Raw genomic sequence first — 23,853 nt, forward strand, 5'->3', positions numbered from 1 at the left:
TTGTGGGTGTGGAGACATCTAGAATAATAAAGTATCACTCCACCCAGCTGTCCGTCACCTAATTAACTGGTGTGTTCTGAAAACAACTCTTTGGAGTCACAGTAATCTCTCATCTTAAAGTTGTGATGCAATGGAAAATGGCAGCCTACTTATGGCGGAAATGCAGAATATCCTCCAACGTTTGTTTTCTGGGAAGAGAGGCAAATGGTGAACTGGGCCCCATAATTCCCATGGAAGTTCACTCTTGATTCTTTGCCCACTTGGATTATATTTGTGAGCTCAGCAAAAAGTGCTTGTATAACCAAAAGTGCTTAGCCCTAGGCCTCCTCTCTAGGAAGAAAATAAAATAAATATTGTAAGGCAAAACAGATGCCTTTGGCAGAACACACTTCTCCCTTCCATTTCTTATAGAATTAAATAGTGAGGGTAGCTATAGCAATGAGCATTGTTAGAAAAGAAAAAAAGAAAGAGGGGAAACCTGTTAGGTTTGGCTTGACAAGAAAATACTCAGCCCTCTTGAATGTACAGTCCTTGAGAGAATTCAGTATCTAAAGAATCAGGTGAATATTTATGAATGGTCACAAACTAATCATAGTCTTTGACTGGGAATGGGTCTTAGCATATTCCAGTATATTCAAATATCTTCATTTTATCATTAAGGCTGATGGGCGAGGCTAGATTCAAGGACAGAGAGTGGCGGAGTTAAAACTCATTCCACATCTCCTGACCTCCAGCCTCATGTGCTTTCTCCCACACCACTTTTTCAATCACCTACTCGTGCTTGATTTGGGGATGGACTCTTCATCACCCTGTATTTTGGGAATAAGCTGAGACTCATCTCATATGCAATTTTGTGTAATGGATTTGAACTCCAGGTTACATTTTTATTAGGTTTACTCTGTCTTAACTGGAGGCAATTTTGTCTCCCTTTGACTCCGAACCAGGGGACATTTAGCAATGTCTGGAGACATTTTTAGTTGTTACAATTAGGGATGTTCTAAGGCACTAATGGATAGTGGCCAGGGATGCTGTTAAATATACTGCAATGCACAGGACAGCACCTCCCACTCCCAGCAAAGAATTATCCAGTCCAAAACGCCATAGAGATGTTCAGAAACCCTGCTCTATACTTCTTAACCAGTATTAGTTTCAAAGTTTTATTAAGTATCTTAGTGATTAGACAGTTGGTTCTGGAACAAGGGATTCTGCTGTGACACACAGAGGGTATAAGGGTACCGTCAGAAAAGCCAAGTAATATTTATTTATTCGTGACTTACTATATTAACCAGTTTCTCATTTCTGATTTTTAAAAATTTTATCTTTCCCCGAGTGCAGAAGTATTTGTGGAGGAAAAGTGATATTGTAGATTTTAATTAGGATGTAATAAAAGCTGAATGAAAATAATGATACAATTAGAATAGGATATTGGAACCAGATTATAAACGGCACAATACCCAAATCTTGAGTTCGTTCTGCTTTATTTCTCATGGCTTTTTGTACCTGGTATTTTTTTTTAAAGATTTTATTTATTTATTTGACAGAGAGAAATCACAAGCAGGCAGAGAGGCAGGCAGAGACAGAGGGGGAAGCAGGCTCCCTGCTGAGCAGAGAGTCCAATGCGGGGCTCAATTCCAGGTCCCTGAGATCATGACCCAACCCTAAGGCAGAGGCTTAACCCACTGAGCCACCAGGTGCCCCTCTACCTGGTATTTTTAAATAGAAAATTTTTTCTTTATAGGAACTCTGTGGCTGGATTAATCTTCTATTAAAATAAACATCTTGATTAACAATTCTGCTCTGAATATTTGCAGAGTATACACCAACATTGACATGCAAACTGAACAGCAATTTAATATAGCTCTATAAGTCAGAGAATATAATCAGTGGGAATGATTATCACGTACATATAATCAGGAAGGAAATATTAAAAACTTGGCCAAAGATGGGGTGCCTGAATGGCTCAGTTGGTTAAGCATCTGTCTTTGGCTGGGGTCATGATCCCAGGACCTGGGGACTGAACCCCACAATGGGCTCCCTGTTCAGAAGGGAATCTGCTTCACCCTTTCCCCCCTGCCCCTCCCAATACCCCCTGTGAGTGCTACTTCTCAAATAAATAAATAAAATCTTAAAAAAAAAAAAAACTTGGCCAAAGTTAACACAAATGACATTTAAAAATGAAACTGGCTAAACAATTTCACTGAAAATGAGGCAAGCTTTATGAATAATATTTTGAAAAAAGTAAAATGAAAAATTATCAGTTATTTAAAAAGAACACTTTAAGTTTGTGGTTTTAAAGGTACCCGCATATTTATATGTCTGTATCGAGTGGTACCTCTCACTATCTATCCAGACATTCAGTGGTGATAACATCTACTATGACGAATACAATAACAGATTTGTACTGCTAAGAAAAAGTTGCCATGTGCTAGTTTTCTTTAACGGTGCTGATTATCAGGGGTGCCTGGGTGTCAGTCAGTCAAGCATCTGCCTTCAGCTCAGGTCATGATTTCAGGGTCCGGGGATCAAGCTCTATCTGGATCCCTGTGTCAGGCTCCCTGCTCAGCAGAGAGAGGAGTCTGCTTCTCCCGCTGCTCCCCTACCTCCCCTCCTCCTCTCTCGTTCAAATAAGTAAATAAAGTATTTTTAAAAAAAACAATACTGACTTTTTCCCATTGTGTATTTTTTCCTGCTTGGTCGAAGATTATTTAACTATAAAGTTGAGGGTCCATATCTGGGCTCTCTGCTCTGTTCCACTGGTCTATGTGTCTGTTTTTGTGCCAGTACCATGCTGTCTTGGTGATCACAGCTTTGTAGTAAAGCTTAAAATCAGGCAACATGATGCCCCAGTTTTGTTTTTCTTTTTCAACACTTCCTTAGCAGGAAAAATATACAATGGAAAAAAGACAGTCTCTTCAATAAATGGTGCTGGGAAAACTGGACAGCTATGTATAGAAGAATGAAACTCGACCATTCTCTTACACCACACACAAAGATAAACTTGAAATAGATTAAAGACCTCAACATGAGGCAGGAATCTACCAAAATCCTAGAGGAGAACACAGGCAGTAACCTCTTCTACACCAGCCACAGCAACATCTTTCAAGATATGTCTCCAAAGGCAAAGGAAACAAAAGCAAAAATGAACTTTTGGGACTTCATCAAGATCAAAAGCTTCTGCACAGCAAAGGAAATGATAGTCAACAAAACAAAGAGGCAACCCACGGAATGGGAGAAGATATTCGCAAATGATATTACAGACAAAGGGCTGATATCCAAGATCTATAAAGAACTCCTCAAACTCAACACACAAAACAGATAAGCACATCAAAAAATGGGCAGAAGACATGAACAGACACTTCTCCAAAGAAGACATACAAATGCCTAACAGACACATGAAAAAATGTTCATCATCATTAGCCATCAGGGAGATTCAAATCAAAACTACATTGAGATACCACCTTTCACCAGTTAGAATGGCCAAAATTAACAAGACAGTAAGCAACAAGTGTTGGAGAGGATGTGGAGAAAGGGGAACCCTCTTACACTGTTGGTGGGAATGCAAGTTGGTGCAGCCACTTTGGAAAACAGTGTGGAGACTCCTTAAGAAATTAAAAGTAGAGCTTCCCTATGACCCTGCAATTGCACTGCTGGGTATTTACCCCAAAGATACAGATGTAGTGAAAAGAAGGGCCATCTGTACCCCAAGGTTCATAGCAGCAATGGCCACAGTCACCAAACTGTGGAAAGAACCAAGATGCCCTTCAACAGATGAATGGATAAGGAAGATGTGGTCCATATACACTATGGAGTATTATGCCTCCATCAGGAAGGATGAATACCCAACTTTTATAGCAACATGGACGGGACTGGAAGAGATTATACTGAGTGAAATAAGTCAAGCAGAGAGAGTCAATTATCATATGGTTTCACTTACTTGTGGAGCATAAGGAATAACATGGAGGACATTGCGAGATGGAGAGGAGACGTGAGTTGGGGGAAACCAGAAGGGGACCCAAACCATAAGAGACTGTGGACTCTGAGAAACAAACTGAGGTTTTCGGAGGGGAGGAGGGTGGTGGGTGAGCCTAGTGGTGGGTATTATGGAGGGCATGTACTGCTTGGAGCACTGGGTGTGGTGCATAAACAATGAATTCTGGAACACTGAAAAGAAATAAAAAATTAAAAAATAAACCAGTGCTGATACCACAATGATAATAGCTTGTATAGGAGAAACATTGAAGTGGAAATCTAGAGACCAAAACTACAATCTTGGCTATTAATTATAAGTCATTTGGCCTTGGACAAACTGCATTTTCCTCTTGGAAAAGAGATTATCCATTTATGCCATACTGAGAATAGACCAAAATCTTCTAGTTTCAAATAATGACAATAATAGTAATTTTGTCTTCCATGATGTCAGACCTGTCTACGAAAAATTGCCCCATCCAATTTCTTTGACAAAAAAGAAATTCTAGGATGTTCTTCAGAATGGAGAGGCATGACTACTAAAGTGGAGAGAGGTGGACAAAGGTGGAGAGGATCCTTTATTTGAACTGATTTTGGTTGTGAACCAAAGCCCTTCCAGGGTCCTTCTTTCTTCTTCTTTCCTTTTCTTATTTGCTAGAAACTATATAACATGAGGTTTTACCCTTTTAAGACATTTTAAATGTCTTGTATTGTATGTCAGTATTGTTAACTATAAGCACAATGTTGTATAGCAGATCTCTAGGACTTTTTCATCTTGCATGACTAAAACTCTATATCCACTGAACAACTAAATCCCCGTTTCCCCTACCCCTCAGTCCCTGGCACTCATCATTCTACTTGCTGTTTCTGTGAGTTTGACTACCTTATACGCCTCCTGTAAGTGGAATGATGCAGTATTTTATCTTTCTGTGACTGTCTTGTTTAACTTAGCATAATGTCTTCCAAGTTTCACTTATGTTGTAGAATGTGACAGGATTTCCTTCTTATTTTTTTAAAGATTTTATTTATTTATTTGACAGAGAGAGATCACAAGTAGGCAGAGAGGCAGGCAGAGAGAGAGAGGAGGAAGCAGGCTCCCTGCTGAGCAGAGAGCCCGATGCGGGACTCGATCCCAGGACCCTGAGATCATGACCTGAGCTGAAGGCAGCGGCTTAACCCACTGAGCCACCCAGGCGCCCCAGGATTTCCTTCTTGATGAAATCATTCCATTGCATGTATATGCCACATTCTCCCTCTGGGATCCTTCTTTCATATTGTCATATGTTATCCTCACAATACATTCATGTTGCCATAAGTAGCTTGGGTAAAACCTCTTCTCCTTGGAACTTAGAGAATTAACTAATACAATTTTTTCCACCTGTCATTTGATTTAATGTTCCTCAAAAACCTATGAGGTATTATTATCTCCATTTTAAAATTAGAAACTGAGGCTCAGAATCTTATCCCAAACTACACAATTAGACAGTGGCATAGACGGCCTTCAAACCTAGAAATGTGTGACCACACAGCCCATGCTATTGTGTGCCTTCCCAAATGTAAAGTTCCAACGGGCTGTTATCCCACACCTCTACTGAAAATAATAATGTGATATTTTTCAAAACACTTCCATATATTTAGCCCATATCTTCATATTTTTGTTCCAATGTGGGAGATAAATGAGAAATGTAACACTATTTCTATTTTGCGGATAGAGAAACCTAGGATCCCAGCCAATCTGGAGACCATATAAAACAAACCAGTGCAGAGGAAAGGACACATGCCTGTCTCCTCCACTGACCAGGTATATGAACTTCTGCACTTCACTAATAGGGAATTCTATATCAACAATGACATTGATCTCATAGAATAATGTTAGGATTAACATTACATGAAATCTAGCTCTATAACTGGCAAATAAAAGATGTCCAATAGACTATTTTTCTCTTCTTTTTTCCATTCCTGATCCCACCCATTGTCTTTTTTTTTTTTAAGATTTTGCTTATTTTATTTATTTATTTGACAGACAGAGATCACAAGTAGGCAGAGAGGCAGGGAGAGAGAGAGAGAGGAGGAAGCAGGCTCTCCGCAAAGCAGACAGCCCGATGTGGGGCTCGATCCCAGGACCCTGGGATCATGACCGGAGCCGAAGGCAGAGGCTTTAACCCACTGAGCCACCCAGGCACCCCCCACCTATTATCTTTTTTAGAATCAAATCACACTGTGTTTAATATCTATCAAACTCTCCAAGGTAAAATTATAATGTGAAATGCATGAAGTATGATTCATCATATAAGATTTCCTTAGATTTAAAGGTGTCATTTTTATCCAGGACTTTCATGTCTATTTCTGCTCACTTTCTAATTTATTTCCATCCCACCTTGTTCTACAAAGCATTTAAGGCAGACAACTCAACTTAAATCAAATTGCCAGGATATAAACAGTGACATAAACATGAGAAAACTCATCCTTTCAGTGGTCTCTCAACTTAAAAACACCCTGTAGAAAAGGAAAGACATGCTAATCTGAAAGCCAGAATAATTCAGAATTGAGGATAATTTCATCATCCAAAAAGCTAGATTTCATTAAAATTGCCCTCTCTGAGTCTCAGTTTCCACTTCGGTGAACTGAGGGAGTAGGATTAGTTGATTTTTCATTTTTCTCTCAACTTTTATGATGCAATATTATCATGGGAGCAGAAGATCAATCAGGGAGTCCAGCAGCTACCTTAAAATAAGGTAGTTCCAGTTGCTACAACAAGACTTCCTCTCCACCTGGGAACACTCCCTCCACTGACCTCCTCTAGCCTATTGATTTGATCACCCATTTGACACACAATTTTAGTGATTAAATTATGAGTTGGTTTTTTGTTTTCATAGGTGTAGTTAACAGAGAAGACTCATAGTTAACAGAGCCTTACACAGGTTCATAACCACAATATCTGATAGAGTATCTAAACATGCTGGTAAGGGAAACTTTTTTTGTGTTCTCTCAGATTTAAAATTTTAAATACCTTGAATGTGTTGACAATTACATGTTTTCTGGTTCATGCAAAATAATTTCCTTCATTAACATTGGTCCCAGACATTGCAAAACCTTTTTGCTTTAATTATTAAGTTTGATGCCTCCTACTGTCTCAAATCTTGCACAATGTTATACATTCTACTACTGATCTACGTTCCTATATCAATTAAAGACGGAGAAGAATGGCAAGTGAAAAACAAGGGCTTTGAAATTAAATCAGTTTCTTGGTCCTGAATCTATAATTACCAGCCATGAAAGCAACAAAAAATTATTGAAATTTCTGAGTCTTGCTGAGATTAAACTATTCTATAGCTATCATGAGGACTTATTTGATATCTAAAAATTTCTAGGCTTTAGCAGGTACTCAGTAAATGGTAATTACTATTCATTCCTCAAAATATTAATTTATATAGATTAGGAAGAAAAACATATAATTGTCTTTTCACAGATATGACTGTCTATGTAGAAAATCCAAACAAATAAACAAAAAAAACCTCTTGGAACTAATAAGTGATTATGACAGAGTTGTAGGATACAAGCTTAATATCCACAAGTCAATCACTTTTCTATATTAGCTATGAATAAATAGAATTTAAAATTAAAAACAACATGATTTACATTAACACACAGAGAAATGAAATACTTAGGTCTAAATATAACAAAATATGTTAGAGACCTATATGAGGAAAATTACAAAATATGGTGAATGAAAGCAAAGAACTAAATAAAGAGATAGCTCATGTTCATGAATAGAAAGACTTCAGTATTATCAAGATGTCAGTTCTTTCCAACCTGATCTATAGATTCAATGCATATTTTCAAAATAAAAATTCAATGCATATTTTCAAAATAAAAATTCTAGTAAGTTATTTGTGAATATTAACAAAGTGATTCAAAGTTTATATGAAGAGGCAGAAGATGCAGAATTGCCAATTCAGTGTTGAAGGAGTAAAGCAAAGTGAAAAAAAGAAGTTGGAGGAGTGATGCTACCTGACTTCAACACTTACTATCAAGCTACAATAATCAAGACAATGTAGTATTGGTGAAAGAACAGACAAATAGATCTATGGAACAGAACAGAGAGCCCAGAAATAGACTGACATAAATATGGGAATGGATCTTTGACAAAGGGGCAATAGCCATACAAGGAAGCAAATCTAATCTTTCAAATAAATGATGCTGGAGGGGCACATGGGTGGCTCAGTCAGCTGGGTATCTGCCTCTTGATTTCAGCGCAGGTCATGATCTCAGGGTCTCGAGATCAAGCCCCATATCAGGCTCTATGCTCAATGCAGAGTCTGCTTGGGATTCTCTCTCTCTTCTTCTGCCTCTCTTCCCCACAAGCACACTTCCTCTCTCTCAAATAAATAAATAAATAAAATATTTGAGAAAAGAAACAATCTGATTTTAAAATGGGCCAAAGACAGACACCTATAGATAAAAAACATATGAAAAGATGCTCCATATCATATTTCATCACGGAAATGTAAATTAAAACATGAAAGATACTAAAATGTAACGATTAGTATGGCTAAAATCTAGAATACTGACACAACACCAAATGCTGGCTAGGATATAAGCAATTAAAACTCTCATTCATTGCTGATGGGAGTGCAAAATGTCACAGCCACTTTGGAAGATGGTTTAGCAGTTTCGTACAAAACTAAACACACTCTTACCATACAATCCAGCAATACCATGCGTTCGTGTTTACCCAACAGAGCTGAAAACTTACATTTACACAAAAACATGCACATGCATATTTATAGCAGCTTCATTCGTAATTGCTAAAATTTGAAAGCCATCAAGATATCCTTCAGGTGAATGGATAAATAAACTGGTATACCCAGAAAAACAGAATATTATTCAGGCTAGAAAGAAATTAGCTTTTAAAAAGAAAAAGCTATGAATAGATACTGAGGAACTTTAAATACATATTATTAAATGAAAGCAGTCAGTCTGAAAAGGGTAGGTACGGTCAGATTACAACTGTATGAAATTGTGGAAAAGGTAAAAGTATGGATACAGTAAAAAAATCGGTGGTTTGCCTGGGGTTAGGAGTGGGTTTGGGGATGAATAATTAGTACACAGAAGATTTTTAGGGCAGTGAATATACTTTGCATGACCCCATAATGATGGACACATGTCATCACACATTTCTGAAAACTCGTAGGATGAACATATAAAGAGTGAACCCTAATGTAAACTATAGATTTCAGTGATGATATCTTGGGCTCATCAACTGTAACAAATGTTCCACTCTGGTGGGGAGCTCTGTGTAGGCAGGTTGGCAGGGATATATGAGAAATCTCTACCTTTCCCTTAACTTCGCTGTGAACCTAAAACTGCTCTAAAAAATAAAGTCTTGGGGCACCTGGGTGGCTCAGTGGGTTAAAGCCTCTGCCTTCGGCTCAGGTCATGATCTTAGGGTCCTGAGATTGAGCCCCGCATCAGGCTCTCTGCTCATCAGGGAGCCTGCTTCCCTTCCTCTCTCTCTCTGCCTGCCTCTCTGCCTAATTATGATCTCTGTCTGTCAAATAAATAAACAAAACCTTAAAAAAAATAAAAAATTAAAAATTAAAAAAATTTAATATAAAGTCTTAACTTTTAAATCTTACCTTATGATTTCATCCACAAAAACCTTCCAGGGACTCCTCCCAGCCTCAGAATCAAGATCTTCCTATTCATCTTTGCTTTTTAAAGACCAAATAATTTGTGTGTCATTTACCTGTTGGAATACATGGGAATCTGAGTGAATTCTTCGACCTTGACAACCTAGCTTTTGAATACATCTTTTTGTCCCTCCGTTTGTCACTGTAGAAAGATTAAAGATTCTAAAGGTAGTTACAGTTACTGAGATTGAATACAGGCTCTACCCCTTCATACCTCTAGGATCTTATGGATTTCACTTAATCTAGCTCCATCTATGAAAAGGTGATGGTAATGCAAGGATATGGTTTATAACTCGGGGCCTAGCACATGGTAGGCACTCAGTAGTTGGCAGTTATGGTGATAAATGAGGAAGATGATTTTCTGGTCACTGAGCTGAGATGCAGAAAGTAGAAAAAAATGTTCTCTTTCAATACTTTGAGTTTTAACTAAATCAATATTGACTTATTCAACCCACACGTATTTTTTCCCTAACTACTATACAGACTGACATTTGAGCCACAGATTCTGTCTCACGTTGTTGTCTTTATATATATAAAACATTCACCAATCAGGTGTCTTACAGATGCCAACAGAATGTAATGATTAGAAGGATGGATTCTGGAAGTAAATTGCCTGGATTTACATCGGCCACTAACTGTGTAAGGTTGGACAAGTTACTTTATCTCTCCTTGCCTCCCTTTGCTCATATGGAAATTCTGGATAATAATAACAGCTATCTCTTAAGTAAATAACTAAAATTAAATAAGTTAGCACATGTATAAAGTACTTAGAATGATTCCTGGCAATCATAAGTTCTCAGTATTTGTTGTTATTATTATTTCATTCTTTGCTCTCTCTGATAACCTTCTCACCAGCAACCTCCCAAAATATTTAGCATTAGCTGGCCACAGAGAGGGTCCTGAATATTTAATGACTTGAAAAAGGATGTAATTTCAATTCACAAGGCTTAAAAAGAAAGACACTGACAACAGCGGAGGAGTTTGTGGAAACCCATACAGCCATTCTGCAAAGCAATATAGAGAACGCACAAGGATTTTAAATGCATATCTTAATCTGTAATCTAACTTCTTTATGCCAGTGACACAACAGATCAAATTCACTAACCTAAACATATAAGTTTGATAGTTGTGTATCTCTAAATACAAGCAAATAACAACTTAAATGTACACCAAACGGAAAATGGTGAAATAAGCCACAGAGTTCAGCTGCTAAGGCTTGAGCTCATCGACCTTTGAACCATAACTGTACTCTGTTACCTATCCTACCTATCCTGAGCCTATCTCAGTAAATGTATTTCTTAAGCCGAAAACCTATGATTCTTATCTGACTCCTTTCAGCCTAATCTTCCAGTTAAGTCCAGTCAAGTTTTCTTCTATAGTATACCTGTCTCTATATTGTGGCCTGACCCAAACCATCTCTCATAAAGACTGATGCTCCCAGCGTCCTCATCAGTTTCCTTGCTTCCATTTTGACCCCCATGCTAGTCAATTTTCCACATAGTAGTCTGAGATATCTTTTTTAAAAATACAAATCAGATCAATTAAACCACCTTCTCAGAGCTTCTGTTTTCTATCAGACCTCACACTGGAATTAGATCCAGACTTTGACCTAAAAAATTCTAATGAATCTTTCCAATGTCAACTTGTACTATTGTTTCTTCTCACTTATTAGAATCTATTACCATCAGCCCTTTTCCTGTTTCTCCAACATGCAAGCTTACTGCTACCTTAGAATCTCATATGAGCTTAACCTTCTGCCTGGAAAGCTCATCCCCTAAATTGTGAGGGGTTGACTACCACATGAGAGTCAACTTAAATATATATTTTTTCCAACAGACCTTTCTTTGTAACCAAATTTAAACAGACCCTCCACCTACTGCATTCCCAATACGGGAATCCTAACACCATGGATGACTCTTATTTTCATGACAGTTTATTTTCTTTGTAGAATAATCACTAACTGGAATCCTCTTATTATTAATGTTTACTTCTTTACTATTTGTCTTTTCCACTAGAATATAGGCTCCATAAAAGATAGAACATTCCCTGAGAAAAAACACTTTCTCAGATTTTACTCCTTGAGGATGTATTTCATGATTATTGTTAATGGTATTATCACTGTCATTATTATTATTACTTATTGTGTGACTTGAGAATTTCCACTTGGTTTCCCTATTTCAGAGCAAAAGTAAGAGCATTTCATTATATAGATCACACAAACCACAATTTCTTTCATTCATTTTTTCTTATGCTTCCATTTTTTAAAAAATAGTAAATCCATTAATTTGGTACTGATGATGTTTATTTCTCCTTAAATCTTCTCATCCTTGATCACATTACCAGATCTCTTTTTATGCATTGTACTTTTTTCACAGCAATAGGACTCAAAGTATCATTTGTATCTGTGTCAGTCATCTCATCTCTGGTGTCTCATTTAAATGCCCTTAATAACCTGAAGGGCTGGGTATCATCAGGCCCATTTCAGGAACAACAGCTAACATTTGTTGACTGATCATTCCATACCAGGCACTGTTAAAAGTGTTCTTCTTATGTTAATCAATCTTCATGACAACTAACATTTTATAGGTCAGGAAGCCAAGGAGAAGAGAAATTAACTAACTGGTATGATTCTGTACAGCTATTGTTAATGACAACGTTGGGACTCAAACCCAATTTGTCTGAGTCCAGCCTCATTTTTCAACTTCTATATTATATCGCTTTCACATATGACAAAAATTTCCTTTTGAAGAGTTTGTGCAATTTGAGAATAAGTGGCAGAACAGGGTTTGAATGAAAAAAACACAGACTAAACCATTCAACTATTTTGCTACCCCCAACGATATTTAATGCTTCAGTCAAGACTGAAATGTTTTATGACCAGACAAGTTGTTAGAACCCGTTTCTCATCCCGTAGACCAGTGCTTGCTCTTCTCATTTACCTGTCCCAATCCATTCTCTATTGGACATTTTCCCCTTCATAGGATTGGTGAACAATTCTGTGGTTGTTCCTTACCCACTACTTATGCCCACCTTTGTCCCAGCAAACATGAACAAATGGGAGTGGTGTACAAAGGAAGTTCAATGAAACAGTGTGGATGCAGGTGACCCTGCAGTCCGTCAAGGCTAACAGGCATCCCAGACGCAGCTCTGCCTGTGTGCCAGGCACCATGAACACTCTGCCTATGTTCTCTTATTTGGCTCTTCACAACAACCCTGTAAGGGAGCTAGCCTCATCTCTGTTTCCAGGTAAGGAAACACAGACTCAGAGAGTTTAAGACTTGCCCAAGGTCACACAGGTAGGAATAAAGTTTCAGAATTTGAATATGAATTATCCTAACACCATGGATGACTCTTAAACACTTTTTTAAAAAAGATTGTATTTATTTATTTGAGAGAGAGTGAGCGAGCGAGCGAGAGAGCATGTGAGCGAGCAAGGGGAGGGGCAGAGAGGAGGGAGGTCCAGCAAGAAAGGGAGAGGGAGAGAATCTCAAGCAGGCTTGTAGCACCGAGTCCCATGTGGGACTTGACCTCAGGATCCTGAGATTGTGACCTGAGCCGAAACCAAGAGTTGGACGCTTAACCAACTGAGACACCCAGGCACCCCTTAAACTCTTCAACACTACACATACAGATTTCTAAGTGAAATTAGGAGGGAGCTTTTCACTAGAGTTTTATTCTAAGCCTGTTTATCAACAATTTTAAAAGTGTAATATGGGCAATTCAACTTAGTAAGTCACACAGAAAAAATGCTGAATAGGGGAGGACCCAGAAGTCAGTGAGGGCATCCTGAGATAGACTATGGTTTCTGTCCTTACATAACACAGGTGCATAAAATGTTTCCAGCCCAGACATGCAACATGAAAGCTCTCATTGGATTACACATTCAAAGGTGTCATTCCTAATGTTGTTACAGTGTCATGGCAACTGATTCAGGTCAGAATTCCTGCATTTTAATTCTTGCCTAACAGTGGAAAGAGCGTCTCACTTGCTGTCAGAACTCAAGGAGCCCTTAGAGTCCATCTAGCCCAACCTCTTTCATTGCATTAAGAGACTGAAGCCCTATTGACATTAAAACACAAAGTAACAACTTGGATGAATCTCAAAGACATGTGGAGTGAAAGAAGCCAGATACAAAAGACCACATAGTTACCATGTAATGTTTTTATACAAGAAGAGTAGAGTGGGTTAAGCCTGTTTAGAAAAAAAGAAAAAAGACTACATAGTATGTAATTCCTTTTACATAAAGTTCCAGACAAATGAAACCGTTCTGTGATGACGGAAGTTCAAACAACTGAACCTCTGTGGTTGGGAGGGCAGGAATGGGGAGAGGGGGCATTGGCCATAAAGAGGCACAAAGAAACCTTTAAGGCAATTTCTATACTGATCTATGCATCCATAAAAATGCATCAAACTGTATACTTAAGACTTACAAATTTTAGTGTATAAAACTGTATCTAAAAAGAAAATGAAAAAAGAAAATAACTTTATATACTAAGAGGCCTGTGGGAATCTCATCTTTTACTGAATAATATTCAGAGACCATTTTGTTGTATGTTGTGGAGTATATTTAGGATCGAAAATGTGGAAAATCGCTCTGTCGAACAAGAAAGAAACTTACCCAAGATCATGGAATAATGAAAAAGCTAGTTTTGGATTTTACTTTTCATGCCATAATGACTTGGAAATACCTGGAATTGTAGAGAAGTTTTTTTTTTTTAATTAATTTTTTATTTTTTATAAACATATATTTTTATCCCCAGGGGTACAGGTCTGTGAATCACCAGGTTTACACACTTCACAGCACTCACCACAGCACATAAGTGACTCTTAATCTCACAAAACAAACTGAGGGTTGCTGGGGGAGGGGGTTTGTAGAGAAGTTTTGATGGAGGCCCTTGTTGCTGGGGGGAGGGGGTTTGTAGAGAAGTTTTGATGGAGGCCCTTGTCATACTACGGGAAAGCACAGTAGAAAGGTGTCGACCATATCTTCTTTATCCATTCGTTCATTGAAGGGCATCTTGTTTCTTTCCATAGTTTGGCAACTATGACCACTGCTCCTATGAACACTGGGGTAGAGATGGCCCTTCTTTTCACTACATTTGTATCTTTGGGGTAAATACCCAGTAGTGCAATTGCAGGGTCATAGGGAAGCTCTATTTTTAATTTCTTAAGGAATCTCCACTGTTTTCCAAAGTGGTGGAACTGTTTTCCAAACAGTTTCCAACTGTTTTCCAGTTGGTGGCTGCACCAACTTCATTTACTTCATTCCCACCAACAGTGTAAGAGGGTTCCCCTTTCTCCACATCCTCTCCAACACTTGTTGTGTACTGTCCTGTTGAGATATGGTCCATATCTACAATGGAGTGTTATGCCTCCATCAGAAAGGATGAATACCCAACTTTTGTATCAACATGGATGGGACTGAAAGAGATTATGCTGAGTGAAATAAGTCAAGCAGAGAGAGTCAATTATCATATGATTTCACTTACTTGTGGAGCATAAGGAATAACATGGGGGACACTGGGAGATGGAGAGGAGAAATGAGTTGGAGAAAACTGGAGGGGGAGACAAACCATGAGAGACTGTGGACTCTGAGAAGCAAACCTTTGTTTTTCAGAGAGCTTTGGAAGGGAGGGGGTGGAGGGTTTGGTGAACCTGATGGTAGGTATTAAGGAGGGCACATATTGCATGGAGCACTGGATGTGGTGCCTAAACAATTAATTATGGATCACTGAAAAAATTTTAATTTAAAAAACAACAACAACAAAAAGAAAGGGTATTGAGTTTGAAGGCAGATAATTTGTATTTAAAGATCAACTTCACCTTTATTTGTATAAATTACACATGGTAGGCACTCAGTTTATTTGTAAGGGGGGAGTGTGAAAGGATGATTGAATGAAATATGATCAATAATTTAACCTCTGGATTTAGGAACAATAAAATTAAAAATCTTTTATATATTCTAAAGCATTGATCTCCAAAGTATATTCCATACAAGACCAAGTAGATAAAAGCTTTTTATGGTCAAATGTGGTTTGACAATCTTGATTTAAACAAATTAAATAGCTGTGCTTAGCTGCAGGATATCTTTCAAGTGCTAATGTACATGTGAAATGCCTAGAGAAAAACTAGGTATATAGCATTTTCTAAAATCATTTAACCACTAAATTATCATTACATTAGAATATTAACATCTCACAAAATAAAAATGTATTATAGAAGGGAAAAGTCCTATCTTTTTAAAGGATGAGGAAAAATGTCAAACTTAGTCCATGATATCTGGAACAAAAATAAATGAGATGAGATTTCACTTCTACTAACTCCCAAACCCAAACTTGAACATTTTTTAAAATTAGTAACTTTGATAAAAGATATGATGCCCTGGGGCACCCGGGTGGCTCAGTCTGTTGGGCATCTGCCTTCAGCTCAGGTCATAGTCTCAGCGTCCTGGGATCAAGTCCTGAGGGGGCTCCCTACTTAGTGGGGAGTCTGCTTCTCCCTCTCCCTTTGTCCCTCCCCTCTGCTCCTGCACTCTCTCTCTTTCAAATAAATAAAATCCTCAAAAAAGTTTTTTAAATCTCTACAAAAATAAAAATAAATAAATGATGTGATACCCTAAAGTTAAATATATTTGTGGGTTTATTATATATAAAGAAATTAAACATGACCACAATGGCATGAATAACTGGAGAGAGGAAATGAAAACATATTATTATAAGATTATTACATGATGAATCGTTGGCATAATATTTAGTCATAGACTGCAAAAACTTAAAATGTATATTGAAAACACTAGAGTTGGGGCGTCTGGGTGGCTCAGTGGGTTAAAGCCTCTGCCTTCAGCTCAGGTCATGATCTCGGAGTCCTGGGATCGAGCCCCACATCGGGCTCTCTGCTCAGCAGGGAGCCTGCTTCTTCCTTTCTCTCTCTCTGCCTGCCTCTCTGCCTCCTTGTGATCTCTGCCTGTCAAATAAATAAATAAAATCTTTAAAAAAAAAAAAAAAGAAAACACTAGAGTAAAACTTTAAAAATTTTTAAAAAGGTATAACAACAGTGGAGCAAAAGTGGAATCATAAAAAATATTCATTGCTGGGCGCCTGGGTGGCTCAGTGGGTTAAAGCCTCTGCCTTCCGCTCAGGCCATGATCCCAGGGTCCTGGGCTGTCTGCTCAGCAGGGAGGCTGCTTCCTCCTCTCTCTGCCTGCCTCTCTGCCTACTTGTAATCTCTGTCTGTGAAATAAATAAATAAATAAAATCTTTTAAAAAAAAAATACTCAACGCAAAAACAGCAGGAAAATGAGAAAAAGGGAACAAATCCCAGGAGGGAAAACTTGTAAAATATACAGTAAGATGGTAGACCCAAATCTAATTATTATCAATATCAATTCTCAATTATTAATAAAACAAACACTAATTTGAGAAGACATATACACTCCTGTGTTTATTGCAACATTATTCGCAATAGTCAAGATATGGAAGCAATGTAAATGTCCATAAATGGATGAAGATATAAAAAAGAAACACACACACACACACACACACACTCACACACACACACACACACACACACACAGGAATATTACTCAGCCATAATAAAGGTATGAAATTTTGCCCTTTGCCACAACATATGTCGGACCTAGAAGATATTGTGCTATGTGAAACAAGTCAGAGAAAGATAAATACCATATGATTTCACTTATATGTAGAATCTTAAAAAATGAACAAACGAACAACAACAAAAAAGAAATGGACTCATAAATACAGAGAACAAGCTAGTGGTTGTCACAGGGAAGAGAGGTACAGGGATAGGAGAAATAACTGAAGGGAATTAAGAGGTACAAGCTTCCAGTTATAAAATAAAGATGTCACATGGGTGAAATGTATAGCATAGAGAATATCGTCAATAATGTAATAACTTTGTATGGTGACAGACAGTGACTACCCTAGGTGAGCTTTGGGTAATGCATAGAATTGTCAGATCTCTCTGCTGTACACCTGAAACTAATATACAGCAACTATTCTTTACTTAAAACATAAATCTAAAAATTGTTTAGAAAGAATTTTTTTAAATAAAAAATGAAAATGTCTTTTACAATAGCATCAGAAACAAAAATTTTAGGAATAAACATAATGAAAGATGTGCAAAAGCTCTATGAAAACTATGAAACAATACTTGAAAAGAAAAGAACACTGAAATAAATGGAGAAATGCAACATATTCATGATACAAAGACTCAAAATTATAAAAATTTCAAATGTTCCAAAATTTAATGTACAAAGTCAACTCAACAGCATATTCAAAGTTATAGTAAGACAATTTGTAGAAAGTGAGTAGCTGAATTTATATTACATATGAAAATGTAAAGGGCCTAGAAGAGCCAAAAGCTCCCCTGCAAGGATACTGAGGATGGGATATCAGCAGTAAGTGGAAGGTTCCAAGTGATGGTTTCTAAAACCTTTTCCTTCAAACTCTAAACTTCATATTTCTTTAAAGGAATGAAGCTCTCGGGATGAGAGGTGACTTCAGAAGACTTAGGTTTTCACACTGGTCATCTTTATTTACTGGAGGAAACAACCTTGGGCAATCATTTGACATCTCTCAATAGTCAGTAAAGTGAAAATAATTCGAGCTTTCTCTCATTCTTGGGAGTGAAGACAAAGATGTGCCTATGGAAGCATTTTGAAAACTGTTCCATATGTATTTATTATTGCTTTTATTACTTGAGGAATTGTATCAGGAGGAAGACAGAAAAAATAGATGACAGAAGCTATTTTGGGAGCTATTAAAAATACTGAGTGGGGGGCACCTGGGTGGCTCAGTGGGTTAAGCCTCTGCCTTCGGCTCAGGTCATGATCCCAGGGTCCTGGGATCGAGCCCCACATCGGGCTTTCTGCTCTGCAGGTAGCCTGCTTCCTCCTCTCTCTCTGCCTGCCTCTCTGCCTACTTGTGATCTCTGTCAGATAAATAAAGAAAAAATCTTTTAAAAAAAAAATACAGAGTGGGTGGGAAGCAGCTAGAACCTTCAGGTGGAATGCAAGTGGGAATTTCCCAAGTAGTTCTCTGAAGAAGGGAAGAGCTTACCCAACATGGTGGAAGGGCAGCTCAGTTGAAGTACCAAAGAATAGAGACATTTCTCAGGATTCTGAGGACTCCTTGTGTTTATTGGCACTATACTTGACAGACAGATAGCCTACTTGGCCATGTATGACAGAAAAATCAGGTAAACAATGGGGCCAGAACATTAAGCGAGTACACAAGTAGTAGAAATAATTTTAAAGAACATGGTATCACTAAGCCAATACCTTGCACAATTACTTACTCAGTATGGTTAAGTTTTCCAAATAATTCAGAATTTACCTTTTATATGTCATATGGCTTAACCATACCTGGGGAGAGGGAAATATTCTAAAAATCTATGCACATACATTTTGCCTCCTTGAAGAAAAAATAATCTACAAAATTTTATCTATCTTTGACAACTCTATAAAATACAGATACAAGGGTGCCTGTGTGGCTCAGTGGGTTAAAGCCTCTGCCTTCGGCTCAGATCATGATCCCAGGGTGATGGAATCAAGCCCCGCATCAGGCTCTCTGCTCAGTGGGGAGCCTGCTTCCGCCTCTCTCTCTCTCTCTCTCTGCCTGCCTCTCCGCCTACTTGTGGTATCTGTCTCTGTCAAATAAATAAATAAAATCTTTAAAAAAATAAAATAAAATACAGATACACCTTTGGATTTTATTATGATACATGGGGTTACCTGCCCTGCAGTTTTATCTCCCAGTTTACATGTTCTTTGAATACTTCTAGAAGGTTTCCTTGTGGAATTTTCTACCATAACAACCTATATGACATAAACACACTCCAGCCTCCTCATCACATGGATATTCTCCACCCCCAAGAGGCAAAATTGCCCTATCAAATTTCCTTCTGATAGTCTCACCACAACAGGATGCTCTTCCTTTAACCCACAAACATGCTTTATCTTTCTCTGTAAGTTACTCCCTCAGTTTTCCCTTGCTTCTTGTCTTCCCAAGGTCCTCAAGAGGTCAGGGTCTACTTATGAATTGTATTTCCTTGCCTCTCATTCATTCAGCATTCACCAAATCTAATTTAGCCCCTTTCCTACAATTGTATTGAAAAACGTTGAGCATTAGCTATTTGAAAATAAATTCTTTTTTTGTTTTATTTAATTTCCCATAAAAATTTGACATGACTGTGGGTGCCTGGTGGCTCAGCTGGTTAAGTATCCAACTCTTGATTTCAGCTCAGGTTATAATCTCAGGGTTGTGGTTTGAGCCCCATGTGCCAGGCTCTGTGCTCAGTGTGGAGTCTGATTGGGATTCTCTTTCTTTCTCCCTCTGCCCCTCCTTTTGCTCATGCATGCCCTCTCTCTCATAATAAATACATCTTTTTAAAAACATTTGACATGATTGTTGCACTTCCCCCTGAACCCTCTGCCTTTCATTTCAGTGCCCCTCTCTTCAGCTATGCTCCTGCCATACTGAACATTCTTTCTCAATCTCATTTCTTTATTTTTCTTTCCTTCACTGCCTAGCTCTCACATCTGGTATGTCTCATAGTTTTATTCCTGACCCATTAAGTTTCAACCCCAAACCACTGTCTCTATCTCAGTATTCCCCTTCATCTAAACTTCTAACACTCCATCAGCCATTATTACTCACACATCCCAAACCTAACTCATTATTTCTTCCTCATGCCCAAGTCTCTTTTTCTTTTGTTCCCTACAGTTAGAGCTTTGCCTCTCCAGCTAATAATGTAGAAGTAATTTTAACTTTTTAAAAAAATCTAGCTACATCTAACTGATTACAACATCTTGAGTCTATCCATAAAATCCCAAATCTATGTTTGTATTTTTAACTTCATTACTAATGACTGCATGACTGCTCACTTGCTTTTATACATTCAAGGTAGAACTCCTGACTTTCTTTACCCAAACCAGACCTCCACCCACAGTCTGTCCTATTACAGTGAATTACACCACCATTCACCCAGTCAGAGATGCTAAAAACCAAGCATTTGTTTTTGATTTCCCACTTCTCTCACTGGTCACATGCTGTGATCATCAAGACAGCATGGTACTGGCACAAAACCAGACAGAAAGACCAATGGAATGGAATAGAAAGCCCAGATATGGACCTGCAACTATATGATCAACAAATCTTCGAAAACACAGGAAAAAATATACAATGGAAAAAAGACAGTCTCATCAATAAATGGTGCTGGGAAAACTGGACAGCTATGTATAGAAAAATGAAACTCAACCATTCTCTTACACCACACACAAAGATAAACTCGAAATGGATTAAAGACCTCAACATGAGGCAGGAATCTATCAAAATCCTAGAGGAGAACACAGGCAGTACCCTCTTCTACATCAGTCACGGCAACTTCTTTCAAGACATGTGCCCAAAGGCAAAGGAAACAAAAATGAAAATGAACTTTTGGGACTTCAGCAAGATCAAAAGCTTCTGCACAGCAAAGGAAATAGTCAACAAAATGAAGAGGCAACCCACGGAATGGGAGAAGATATTTGCAAATGATATTACAGACAAAGGGCTGATATCCAAGATCAATCCTCAAACTCAACACACACAAAACAGATAATCATGTCAAAAAGTGGGCAGAAGACATGAACAGACACTTCTCCAAAGACATACAAATGCCTAATAGACACGTGAAAAAATGTTCATCATCATTAGCCATCAGGGAGATTCAAATCAAAACCACACCAGTTAGAATGGCCAAAATTAACAAGACAGTAAGCAACAAGTGTTGGAGAAGATGTGGAGAAAGGGGAACCCTCTTACACTGTTGGTGGGAATGCAAGTTGGTGCAGCCACTTTGGAAAACAGTGTGGAGATACCTTAAGAAATTAAAAATAGAGCTTCCCTATGACCCTGAAATTGCACCACTGGGTATTTACCCCAAAGACACAGATGTAGTGAAAAGAAGGGCCATCTGTACCCCAATGTTCATAGCAGCAATGGCCACAGTTGCCAAACTGTGGAAAGAACGAAGATGCCCTTCAGTAGACAAATGGATAAGAAGATATGGTCCATATATACAATGGAGCATCATGCCTCCATCAGAAAAGATGAATACCCAACTTTTGTATCAACATGGATGGGACTTGGAAGAGATTATGCTGATTGAAATAAATAGAGTCAATTATCATATGGTTTCACTTGTGGAGCATAAGGAATAACACAGAGGACATTGCGAGATGGAAAGGAGAAGTTAGTTGGCGGAAATCAGAGGGGGAGAGACAGTGAACTCTGAGAAATAGATGGAGGGTTTTGGAGGGGATGGGGATGGAGGGTTGGGTGAGGCTGGTGGTGGTTATTAAGGAGGGCATGTATTGCATGGAGCACTGGGTGTGGTGCATAAACAATGAATCTTGGAACACTGAAAAAAAATTTAAAAAATATTAAAGGCCAGACTGCATTTTAAAAAGGTAACCATAATCATAATCATAATATAGACACATTGAATACATGCCAGGCACTGTTGAAGTGCTTCACACATGTTAATTAACTTCATCTTCACAACACCCCTGTGAGGTCCAAGGCTTAGAGAAGTAAAATAGGTTGCTTCAGGCCAAAGACCTAAATGAAACCAGGTCATGTGTCTCCTTTCCTAAGCAACTGTCCAACAGATTTCCGTTACATTTATAATTAAACACAAATTGTTTAGTACAGCCAACAATGATCTCATCCTTGTCAGCTCTTCATCTCTATCCTGTGCTGCTCTTACTTGTGTTGGCTGGGCTCTGATTGTACAACCTTTCTCTCTGTTTCTAAGTTATCATAACCCCCCTTAACTGGACATTTCTGAGTTAGTTCTTTTACCTGGAAAGCTCTTCTACCTAATTCTTTCTACAACTTACTTACGTCAACTTTCGTGTGTCAAATTAAACAACACTGTTTTCCCTGAAAAACTTAAAGGCCCTAAAATAAATAAAGGCCCTAATTATTTTTTTTGTCAAAACATCATTTGGATTTCTTTCATGGAATTTATCGCCTCTGTAACTATTTCTTATTTTACTGTTTACATATCTTTTCCTTCTCTTCCATTATATTATAAATTTGACATGATCAGGAACCATGCCATTTTGTTTAACACTATAGCTTCAGCACAACGCCTGATACAGTCTCTAGGACAAGGGATATACTCAGTAATAATTGTTGAATTATTCATTTGATAATTCACATTTAAAAAATCTACATTAGTTCCTAGTAAGTTCTAAGGGCCTACAAATGATGATCAATATGGTTTACAAGAATGTGGCCTTGTGCCGAAGTAGATAAATAATGAGAAAACCATGCAACAGACGCCATACAAACACACTTGTAGAAAGAGAACAATTCCATCTTTCTAAAGGAGACTGGGAAGGCTTCATGGAGAAGTTGACATTGGAATTAGAGCAAAGGTCCTCATGTAGTTGAACTTTTGTCCCTCAGGGGACACTGGGCAATATCTGGAGACATTTTTGATTGTCGTATTGAGAGAGAGAGGGATTGCTATTGGTACTGAGTAGACAGATACCGGGGATATCCAGTAATGCACAGGATAGCACCCCCAAAACAAAGGATGAGCCAGTTCAAAATTTCAATTGTGTCAAAGCTAAAAAACCCTGAATTATATTTTAAAAGATTAATGAGGATTTTTTACCAGTTAGATGATCACCATAGCTTCTTATCTTCCTGAAAACATTCATTCTATGCCATTAAGTTCTAAAATATAAATCTATTTATATCATGCCCAGTTCACCATGATTTCTGATACTAATATCTAACAATTTATTGATTTGTTACCACATGCTAAGGTCTTCACAACAATCTTGTGAGGAAGGCATTACTGCCCCCATTTTATTGAGAAGGAAACTAAGATTCAGAGAAGTTAAGTATCCTATAGGGTCTCACAAGTGATGGTTTCCTTTGAAACACCCAGGCCCCTGGCTTACTGCACAGTGTGATTCCAACTTTCTTTTCCAGCTTTATTTCCTAATAGTCGTCTTAAACAGTAAAGTTTAATCATGACTAATTACCAATGGTTAATATTACACATTTCCAAAACACTTTGGAAAACAATACTGTCTTGAAAAGTTGAAGATCTATGTACCACCTGAGCAAGCAATGCAAACCTTAGATAAACATGTCAGAGACTCTCACACCTC

At 38.0% G+C, this 23,853-nt stretch overlaps 1 long non-coding RNA gene across 1 annotated transcript; it reads right to left on the reverse strand.

Annotated features, from left to right (window-relative positions):
• Positions 1-290: 290 nt before the first annotated feature.
• On the reverse strand, positions 291-19,463 carry LOC116586383. The gene is made up of 3 exons (XR_004284012.1): positions 19,414-19,463; positions 9,606-9,715; positions 291-330 (listed from the first exon to the last, which is right to left on the reverse strand). It is a non-coding gene; the product is annotated as an uncharacterized LOC116586383 (long non-coding RNA).
• Between the last annotated feature and the right edge of the window lie 4,390 nt (positions 19,464-23,853).

Source organism: Mustela erminea, chromosome 3 (genome assembly GCF_009829155.1).
Source record: "Mustela erminea isolate mMusErm1 chromosome 3, mMusErm1.Pri, whole genome shotgun sequence".
In the NCBI taxonomy this organism is placed as follows: domain Eukaryota; kingdom Metazoa; phylum Chordata; class Mammalia; order Carnivora; family Mustelidae; genus Mustela; species Mustela erminea.